Source organism: Notamacropus eugenii, chromosome 2 (genome assembly GCF_028372415.1).
Source record: "Notamacropus eugenii isolate mMacEug1 chromosome 2, mMacEug1.pri_v2, whole genome shotgun sequence".
Classification (NCBI taxonomy): domain Eukaryota; kingdom Metazoa; phylum Chordata; class Mammalia; order Diprotodontia; family Macropodidae; genus Notamacropus; species Notamacropus eugenii.
In genome coordinates, this window is record NC_092873.1 from 421,814,105 (window position 1) to 421,825,587 (window position 11,483).

The following is an 11,483-nucleotide window of genomic DNA, read 5'->3' on the forward strand; positions in this document are numbered from 1 at the left end:
AATTCAACATTAAGGGATTGAAGGGCTGGGAACAGGATATTCCAGAAGTCAAAAGAACTGGGATTAAAACCAAGAATCACCTACCCAGCAAAACTATATATAATACTTTAAGGGAATAAATGGTCATTCAATGATATAGAAGACTATGAAGCATTCATGTTAAGGAAAAGACCAGAACTGTATGGAAAATTTGACTTTCCAACACAAGAATCAAGAGAAGCAGGAGAAGGTAAACAGGAAAGAGAAATCATAAAAAAAACTTTCTAAAGTTGAACTGTTTACATTCCTACATGGAAAGAAAATATTTATAACTCGAATCTTTTCTCAGTATTTGGGTAGGTGGAGGGATTGTACGTACATACACAAACACACACACAGACATACACACACACACACAAATGATCTGATACATTTTGCGATTGAATTTCATAGTTATTTCTCTGAATGTAGAAAGCATTTTGCCTTAGAAGACCATTGGGAATTTTTTTTTTTTAATGTCCTTGCATTGCTATGAAGATCCAAGTCTACTAGAAAAAACTCTTGCACACTGTGGTCATTGCTATGCACCAAGTTCTCCTGGTTCTTCTCCTTTCACTCAGCATCAGATCATATAAGTCCTTCCAGGTCTCTCTGAATTCTTCTTGTTCATCATTTTTTATGGTGCAATAGTACTCCATTACATTCATATACCATAATTTATTCATCCATTCCCCAATTGATGGGCATCCCCTTGATTTCCAGTTTTTGGCCACTACAAAGAGTGTTGGTATAAATATTTTTGTACATGTAAGACACTTTCCCATTTTTATGATCTCTTGGGGATACAGTCCTGGAAGCAGTATTGCTGGATCAAAGGGTATGCACATTTTTGTAGCCCTTTGGGCATAGTTCCAAACCACTCTTCAGAATGGTTGGATGAGCTCACAGCTCCACCAACAATGAATTAGTGTTCCAACTCTCCCACATCCTCTCCAACATTTATCATTTTCCTGTTCTGTCATTTTGCCAATCTGATAGGTGCGATGTGGTACCTCAGAGTTGTTTTGATTTGCATCTCTCTAATCAAAAGTGATTTAGATCATTTTTTTCATATGATTATAGATATCTTTAATTTCTTCCTGTGAAAATTGCCTGTTCATATCCTTTGACCATTTATCAATTGGGGAACCCTTTCATTTTTGATATTAGTAATTTGATTTTCTTCTTTCTTTTTTTTTAATCAAATTGACCAAGGGTTTATCGATTTTATTAGTTTTTTCATAAAAACAACTATGGGTTTTTTTAATTACTTCAATAGTTTTCTTAATTTCAATTTTATTAATCTCTCCTTTGGTTTTCAGTATTTCTAATTTGGTATTTACTTGGGGATTTTCAATTTGTTCTTTTTCTAGCTTTTTCAGCTGTATGCCCAGATTATTGATCTCCTCTTTCTCTATTTTATTTATGTAGGCATTCAAAGATATAAAACTTCCCCTAAGAACTGCTTTTGCAGTATCCCATAAGATTTGGTAGGTTTTCTCATTATTGTCATTCTCTTGAATGAAGTTGTTGATTGTTTCTATGATTTCTTCTTTAACCCACTCCTTCTTTAGGATTAGATTATTTAGTTTCCAATTGATTTTTGGTTTATCTTTCCATGGCCTTTTATTAAATATAATTTTTATTGCATTATGATCTGAGAAGCATGCATTATCTCTGGGTTTCTGCACTGGATTGTGAGGTTTTTATGTCCTGGTACATGGTCAGTTTTTGTATATGTGCCATGTACTGTGAGAAAAAGGTATATTCCTTTCTATTCCCATTCAATTTTCTCTAAAGATCTATCATATCTGCCTTATCCAGTGTTTTATTTACCTCCTTAACCTCTTTCTTGTTTATTTTGAGGTTAGATTTATCAAGTTCAGAGAGAGGGAGGTTGAGGTTCCCCACTAGTATAGTTTTGCTGTATTTCTTCCTTCAACTCCCCCAACTTCTCCTCTAAGAATTTGGATGCTATACCACTTGGAGCATACATGTTTAGTAATGATATTGCTTCACTGTCTATGGTGCCTTTTAGCAGGATATAGTTTCCATCCTTATCTCTTTTGATTAGATCTATTTCTGCTTTTGCTTTGTCTGAGATTAGGATTGCTACTCCTGCTTTCCTTAAGTCAGCTGAGCACAATATATTCTGCTCCAACCTTTGACCTTTACCCTGTGTGTATCTCCCTGTGTCAAATATGTTTCTTGTAAACAACATATTGCTTGATTATGGATTTTAATCCATTCTGCTATCCATCTCCGTTTTATGGGACAGTGCATTCCATTCACATTCACAGTTATGATTACAATCTGTGTATTTCCCTCCATCCTCTTTCCCACCATTTTTGCTTTTACCTCTCCCGTCTCCCTTCCCCTCTTCAGTAGTTTTCACCACCACTTCCTGCAACCTTCCTTTCCCTCTTTTAGCCCCCCTCCCTTTTATACCCCTTTACCCTTACTACTTCTTCCCTCCCTTTTAGCTTCCCCTCCCCTTTCTTTCCCCTTTCCCTCCTACTGACTATAGAGTTTGTTAGAATTATATAGTTAAGTTCATTGTTCCCTCCTTGAACCAAATAAGATAAGAGTACCTCTCAAACAATGCTCATCTCCCTCCCTTCTTTCCCTCTACTATAATTTTGTACTTCTTCCTGTGATGTAATTTACCATTTTCTGCTTCCTTCTTTTCATACCTCCTGTTACAATCCCTTCACATGCTTAAATCATATTTTTAAAATGACATCATTTACTTTATACCCATTCCTTCTATGTATATCCCTTTTATATTTCATAATAGATGCACAATTCTCAAGATTAACAGGTATCATCTTCCCTTATAGGGAGGTAAACAGTTTGCCCAAATTAAGTAACAAGTTCCCCCCCCCCCCCCGCCCCGTTTACCTTTTTATGCTTCTCTTGAGACCTGCATTTGAAGATGCAATTTTCTATTAAATTCTGGCATTTTTGTCAGGAAAGTCTGGAAATCCCTTACTTCATTGAATGACCATCTCCTTGCCTGAAATGTTAAGCTGAAATTTGCTAAGTAGTTGATCCTTGGTTGTAGTCCCATCTCCTTTGTCTTATAGAATATCAGATTCCAATTCCTTCGATCTTTTCATGTAGAAGCTGCAAGGTCCTGTGTGATCCTGATTGTAGCTCCTAGATATTTGAATGGTTTCTTTCTGGCTGCTTGTAGTATTTTCTCCTTCACTTGATAGTTCTGGAATTTGGCAATGACATTTCTTGGAGTTTTGAGTTTGGGATCTGTGGATTCTTTTGATACTATTTTGCCCTCTGGATCTAGCGCTTCTGGGCAGTTTTTCCTTGATGATTTCCTAGAAGGTATTGTCCAGACTCTTTTCTTCATTGTGGCTTTCTGGCAGGAAAATAATTCTTAAATTTTCTCTCCTGGATCTATTTTCCAGGTCAGTTGTTTTTCCAATTAGATATTTTACATTTTCTTCTATCTTTTCATTCTTTAGATTTTGTTTGACTGATTCTTGCTGTCTCATAGAGTCATTAGTTTCTACTTGCCCAGTTCTAATTTTTATCACATTGTTTTCTTCAGTTAACTTTTGCATCTCCTTTTCCATCTGTCCAATTGTTCCTTTTAAGTAGTTATTTTCTCCAGTTAATTTTTATACTTCCTTTTCTATATGTTCAATTTTCCTTTCAAAGAGATGTTCTCATCAGTGAATTCTTTTTTTATGCTCTTAAAATCATTGGCCAGTTTTTCTTCTATTTCATTCTTCAGCTGTTCCAGGAGAACTGTTTGTGCATGCAAGCAGTTTGTAATCCTTTCTGAAGTTTCAGTTGGAATTACAGTCTCTCTACTGACCTCTTTGATATTTGTGTTTTGGTCCTTGTCCCCAAAGACAGATTCTATGGTTTTTTTGCTCTTGTTTTTTTTTTTCTTGTTCATGATGGTGATTGTGTGTTGTGGATTCTGGTTCTTTCAGTTAGACGCTGCAGAACTTGGTGTTGAGCAGACTTGTGTGAAAAAGCTAAGAGCAAGTGTCTCTTTATCTTTATGTTTTGTGTTTCCCCGATCTGCCCTGGGGTTAGCTTGTTAAGTGTGGGGAAGGAGTGGTCTGGTCACAGGAGGTCTCATCAGCTGAACTGAGGCAAAAGCAAACTCAGGGGATGGTGATCCCAGCTGCCCTATTGTCTTCCCATTTCTCCTGGAGTGCTGAGTCATGCCTAGATCCTAGTGTGAGTTTCCAATTCTCCTGGGGCTCCTCTCCTGGTGCTGAGGCTTGCCTGGGTCCTAGTGTGAGTTTTCACCACCCTAGGGGCCCCTCTCCTTCTGGTTTGCCTCCTCCACAGTAGGAGGAATTCCCCTTAGCTATTTTCCTAGCTTCAGGTGTTATGAGACTATTTGCCCCCTCTGCTGTTCCTGCTGATCCAGGATTTTTTTGGGGAAATATTTTATGGTTCTTTCAAGGTCATCAAGAGGGGAGGAGAGAGCATTTACTGATCACTCCATCATCCTGGCTCCCACAAGTTCAAGTTTAATCTGTGGACTGAAAGTCTCAGGACCTGCTGTGGCTGAGATCTGGTGCTCAGTGGCTGTCACTTTCTTGGCTCTGCTGGTCTCTCATCCTGGGCTGCTGCTCTGCTGGTTCCGCCTGCTGTTGTCTCAGGTTTCCCTGGGGCCCTCCTGCTCCACTGCACTGGACGCTCTTCCTTGTGCGCTGTGGGCTCACCCCCATGGAACAGATCCTTCCCATGGAACTTCGAGTCTGTCCTGGGCTTTGAATCTGCCACAGTCTGTTTTCTATTGGATTCTGCACCTCCAAAATTTGGTCAGATTCTCTTTTTAGAGGTATCTGAAGGAGTCTGTCTAAGAGCTTAGGTGAGTCATTGCTCTCACTCCACCATCTTTGGGTCCTTTAATTCTTAGTAATTCTGTGGAGACAATTAGATCAAGGGCTTGTGAAGTTAGCACACATAGTTATTATTTGTGTCTCAGTTGGTTAATGTTTAAAAAAATAATTCTTTTGTGGTCAATATTGTAAATGCTTTAAAAAGAAGTATCACCTGACAAAAGTTGGAATTGTTTTATGTGATATGAACTGTGTTAAAAATGAAAAATAAAAAAAAAATTTTTTTAAATCCCAAATATTATGCCAAAATGTCTAGCCAATTCAGAGGTTAAAGGTCTTGGTCAAAATTACTCGAATTTGTTGAGTAAAAACTATTTGTATGCAACTGACTTGTATTTATAACCAATTATGTAACTAAATTTTTATTGCCTTTCCCATATCAATTAGCTTCACTGGAATGTAATATAGATATAACTGTTGTGTAGTGATTGAGAAATTGTCTTCACATTGTGTATCTTTTACAAACATTCAACTGGAACAAAATCAAAGAGTAAAGAATTAAACATTATATCAGCTTCTTGGAAGAAGAGAATCAGGAACCTCGGGAGTCTCAGAGTTGGAAGTCATCTTCTGGGTTACTCACTCTCATATATGTACAAAGTAGAACTTGTTATCCTTCCTCCCAAACTCTGTCTTCTTCCTGCTCTTCCTACTATTGTCAAAAGCCTCATGGACCACACATCACCCAGGTGCACAATCCACATGTCATCCTCATTATCTCATTCAAACCTTATATATATACATATATAAACTTATATGTTATCTGTTCTCAAGTTCTGCCATTTTTACATTCCCAATGTCTGTCATATTTTCCCTTCTCTCCATTCACACAATAGCCCCTGTAGTTCAGATCCTCACATGTCATGCCTACTCTACTGCAATTGCATTCTAATTGGTCTCCTTGTCTTGTCTTGCCTCTTCTCACTCCGATGTACTATGGACTCAGCTCCCAAAGTGATATTCCTAAAGTATTAGTCTGATTATGTCACTGCCCTACTCAATAAACTCTAGTACCCAAACTCTAGTGGCTTTTCATCACCTCCAGGATCAAATGGCTATTAAAGTTAGCATCATGTTTTTCCCTTTCTTTGAATTCTAGTGTTTAGTGCAGTGCTTGACACATATTACTTAATAAATACTTATTGATGGATTTACTATGAGTAGCATTTGTAAGTGGATTTAAATCTTACATTTAATTATCTTTTTTTCTTTTCCTTTCTGTTCAATACTGTTCTATGTAACATGAAAAGTCCTACAGTATTGGATCTCTCCATGTTCCACAATAGCTGGCCATTTTTTCCTCATCTCAATTCACTAGAGGTGGGGGAGATATGTGTAGTCAAAACAATGCAAATATATATTTCAAGAGCTAATGTTAGGTATTGCCAAAGCATCAATAAGTTCTGAGCGTAAGGGAATGATAGGCAGAACTAAGGGCAAAAAATAGGTAACAACTTTTTTTTCTATAACAATTTCCCTTTTTGTGACATTTTTTTCTTTTTTGAGAGCGTTTTTGACTCATTTCTTGTGGCTCTGATGTGCTGAGGGATAGCTAGTTCAGCGGCAACCTCTCTGTTATTCCCCTGTCTTGTTGCATTGTCCTCTATTTTACCCTTGAGGAAATGGATGTCGGAGTAGGGTTAATCTCTTGCTAAAGTCATATCTCTGGAAGACCTGAGATTAGAACACAAGTCATCTGACTATTGATACATTATTTTTTCTCTCTTATATATATACTGCCTTCAGGAAATTAATGCATATGCTAGAAGTATTTAACTACACTTCTTATCTTTCTTCCCATTTAAATAGCACTAGAGAATAATAATTATGGGGCAGGAGTCAGAGGCGAGGGCAAAAGGAGACCTCTTTCTAAATTATCCTGAATTTTCTCCTAAAAAAGGAACCTGCCTGAAGGTTAGTACATTTAGTTCAATATCACATTGAAAATTTGCAAAGTTAGAAATCACAACTAATTTTTTAAATCTCCCCAAAATTCCTTCCTTCAAAACAAGCGATTACTTCTATTAGTGTTGTGAATTGTTATGCAAGGTGGTTTCTGTAACCTTTCTTAACCTTAAGGTAAAGTGTCAATTTCACAACCAAAAGAAGAATTTCTCTTTTTATTTTAAGGAAAGCTATTTTAAAAGTTCTTTCCCCCTTAATCTTATTTACTTGAAATCCCCAAAGCAATAATTAAATGGACCTTGAAGGCCCATAGAAGATTTGGCATTAGGTGGTTAGTTACACAAACCTCTTTGCAAGTAATTTTCAGGTCAAGAGCTAAAGAAACTGCATTGCCCATGGGTTGGCACAGACTCCCTCTGCTCTGAAACGTTTGAATTTCTGCCAAACCATTCAGCATACCCCGAGTTCCAGTTCCTTGTAAAGTAATTCATATATCACACTATTAGAATGCTTAGCATGATGTCATCAGAAAAATGCCATCATATGGAAGAATCAGAGAAAGTGGTTTGCCAGTCTCATTAATCTCAATGTGCCAAAATGGTGAGATTATATTCTTTGACCTCTATCCAGTAGTCTGTGTTAACTAGTTTAACACTGTTTACACCAGGAAAGAAAGCACAGCGACCGACACCATCTTGTATCTGAAACCACTTCAGATTGCATCAGTGTTCTTTCTGCCTGTTTGAAGCTGAGAATTGAAGAGGCATTTTGATATCTGTGGATTAATCAGAAACTTGCTTAACAATATTTATTTCAGTCTGTTTTACTCCTACCTCCCCCTCCTCTTAATTTCTCCCCCCCACCCACCCATACCAGAGGACACCAGCATGAACAATGCTGGTCATTTTTTCCCTTTTTTATATAAATATGCTAATAACCCCAAGCTAAATGTTAATGTGGGTCATTCTTTGATAAGGATAACAATTAACTGGTAAGAATGCATGGTAGCTTTCAGAGAGAAAACATTTTCAAGCCTGGCTTGGAATGGATCCCATTTTGAGAGGTTAATGAGAAGGTGAATGATCCTTTGTATCTTATGTCTAATAGCCCTTTAAAAAAATCAGTTTTAGTTCCCATTGATGTAACCCTCATTCCCTGTCATTAAGGCCTTTCTTCCCTCAGTAACTAAATTACATTCTGAGGAATTCAGGGAAATATGGCTCAAGTTCTAAACTGATGAATATCTTTTTATACTCGAGTCCTTCTTGTCTTTTTGTTGATTATTACGTTTACCTGATAAACATGTTACGCTCTACGCACACAATTCATAGACATTATCTAACAGAGTTGGCAGTACTGACCTCTGTTGCATCATTTGCTAAAGACATAAAGCTTACCAGTCTGGGAAACTAGTTTCCCTTGCTACTAAAATTCAAAAAAACCTATAGTTCTTCTAAGCTCTTCAAATGGAACATGCAATGAGCTTATACATTTCAGCTCCACCATGATCATAAAAAGCCTTTATTACAAAATAAAGAAAGTGCGTTCTTCAAGGTGTCGGCTGGTACTTGGTTCCCCATGTCTTCCACATAAAGTTCAAACAATTTTGACCAATTATTTTACCCAGTATTCAAAACCCTCTACAACCTGGTACCTTATTTTATCTCACTCAGTGTACTCTATGCTTCAAACTCTTGATAAATACATCCCTTCTACCTCCCCTCCCCCATTCACTACATATTCTTGATTTGACCCTCTCATCCCCTCAAGCTATGGGACTTTATCTTTCCTCTTTCTTGGCAAAACTACTAGAGAAAGTCATGTGCACACGCTGCCTTCATTTCTTCTTCTCACTTCTTGATTCCAGTCTCAGTTATCTTTAGCTATATCCTTCTCTGTCGATATCGCCCAATGCTTTTTTTTTTTTTTTTGCTTTTTTTTTTTTTCCTTTTCTTTCTCTACCCTCCTTTCTGGTGCTTTTATCAGGTCCTTTGGTACAGACCCCACAAATACACACATGTGCACGCGCACACACATACACACACACATTTGGAATGCATTAATGCAAATACGTATATAGTGCATATAGATGTGTGCCTATACACAGTGCATATGTGTTGCACACATTCATATGCATATGTGTGCATATGTGTGTATTGTATGTATATATGCATGTGTTTGTGTGTTGGAAGTCCTATTGTCATGTTTGAACTCCTATCCCCCCTCACCAACCAAATTAGTTGCTGTTATTTCTACTGGGATGTAGGAATGTCAGACTTATTATATCTAAGGTTTCCAAACTTTCCTAAGCCTATGGAATTTCTTCTAGTCATCCAGATTACAATACCATTCCCAGCTCTCCTCTCTCTCACCCCTCTCTGTCCAATCTATTGCATCATCTTATCTCTACTCCACTATCATCCTGCATCAAATTCTTATTTCCTCCCACCTAGACTGCTAAAACAACCTCTTAAATGAAATTCCTATTTCCAGTCTCTTCCTTCTCCAATATATCTTTATGCAAATGCCAAATTATTCTTCCTATAACTTCCTGTAACACAGTCTGACCATATCATCTCTCTGTTCAAGAAACCATTGACTCCCTATTGCTTCTTGGATTAAATACAAAGAATTCAGGTTTGTATAAACAAACAAAAAAATTTTCTGAAGTTATTCTTTCTCCTGGTTAAACACATCTTTAAGTTTATTGCACATCTTTTACATAATAAGCATTTCAACCAAGGTGATTTGCAGCTAAATGTTTCTCAAATTTGGCACCTCATCTCCTATCTTTGTCTTTCCTTTACCTTGAATGTCCATATGCATTTAATGTACTCCTTGCTTATTTTTATAATTCCTAGCTTTCTTCCACATGTATGTGCATTATACTACAGAATGCCTTTCTTGAATCCCTTACTTGTTCTCCCTCCTCAAGCTATATAGTCCCATAGTTGAATGCAAATCCCTTGAGGGTAGGAAATATTTGTAGTTTAGCATTTGTATCCCCAGAACCTAATACAGGGCTTTGCATTTCTTTAGTCTTTTAACCAATGCTGGATGGAATTGAATTGGATGGTTTTATAAAGGGTCTGTGAATTTGTTTTTTAATATAATTTGATAACTATTTTAGGAAAGTTGGTTTCCTTTTTAATCATATGTATTTTATCTTCTGCACTTAAAAACATTATTCTGAAAAGGGATCTGTAGGCTTCACCAGACAGCTTTAAGTTGAAACTGAAAAATCACATTGTAATGCTGTAACCCCAGGAGAATGATGTTATTTCTCATATATTATAATTTTTGCAAGGTAACAATCCTTTTTGTCACCAGAGATTTGGAAAATGTCTTTGTTGTTTTCAAGGTGGTACCCTGACATCAAAGAAAAGTATAATGTTAATTAGAGTTAATGATCTTTTCCATCCATTAATAAACCTCAGATACCTTTTATTAATTTCTAATGGGACCTTGGGTCACAAGGGCCATGCCCTCTGGCTCTGAAAAGTGTATATATACTCTGAGGTAAAGTTTTACTTTGGGGCTTACTCTTTGGAAGAAGGTTCATATACCAGATGAGTAGCCTATAAGAAGCCCCTGAGTTTGAAAACCCAGATGCTGATGCTTCTCTCAGACAGTTGGATCACTCTGTTGATCTGTAATGTATGTATTGTTTATGGTCAGACAGTTGGAAGCCCTATCTGTTGGTCTTTATTTCTCTGCTTGTATTTTCTCTGGTGGTGAATGTAATTAAATAAGATTGTTGACCCCTTAAAAGTTGCTTTCCTTGTAGAAAAAAAGAACTAAGAACCTGTGCAGCAGCCCCTCCTGTGTATGCCAGGGTGCCTACTTTTATATATGGCATCATTGGGCAGGATCTGCAAATTAAAAGCAAAGTATGGGGGCTGGAATAATTGTTCATTGTTTCCCAGTTGTGGTGGTTATGGTTCTGTGGAGCCCCAGGAGTTCCCTGAAATTGTATTTTATGCAAAGCCAGGCAGGAGTGGTGAGATCTTGGAATGGATCCGTAGAGCAGGAATAGAAAACTGCCTATGTGCTGACCTTGGAGAGATGAGCCATGGAACAAGAGAGGAGAGCTGCCTGCACACAGGCCCAGGCAAAAGAATGTTTGGGACCCAGGTGCTGGAGTTCCCTGTGGTGGGTGGGGGGAAGTGGCATGTATCCCCAAGGACCCCACCCTGTTGGCTTTGTTGTCCAGTCACTCCTCAGGACTTGAAAGTGGGGGCTGGAGCAGTATTAAAACTGGCGCTTGGCTTATTAGAGCCTGCACCTGAAAGTGCCAGAAGGAAGACTGTAATGGCATTGTGGGAAGAATGACACACCCCCAAGAAAACTGCCAAGCCTAGAGGCCTGTATTGGGCTACCCGAGTCTTTCTTACCTGTCCAGGTCTTCGGCTGGCCACGCCGGATGCACATATGAGAGAAAGGACGTTCCAGAGTCAAACAGGGGTTGAGCTTTATTACAGGGTTTCGGTTACAAGTGCAGGGGGTCTTCTTTCTTAGGACGAAGAGGGGGAGATTTCCTAAGAAGGCTAAGCTTAAGGGAATGGAAGTAGAAGTACAAGCGGGGAGAGAGGGGGAGGGGAGAGAGGAAAGAAAAGAAGCGGAGCCCTACTTTTCTCTTTGGCTCCACACGTGCTAAGAGCGCTTTTAGGCTTC

At 38.1% G+C, this 11,483-nt stretch overlaps 1 protein-coding gene across 1 annotated transcript in view; it reads left to right on the forward strand.

The window, feature by feature from the left end:
* The window catches only part of USH2A (usherin), a 990,439-nt gene that overhangs the window by 736,526 nt on the left and 242,430 nt on the right, over positions 1-11,483 (forward strand). The window lies entirely within an intron of this gene.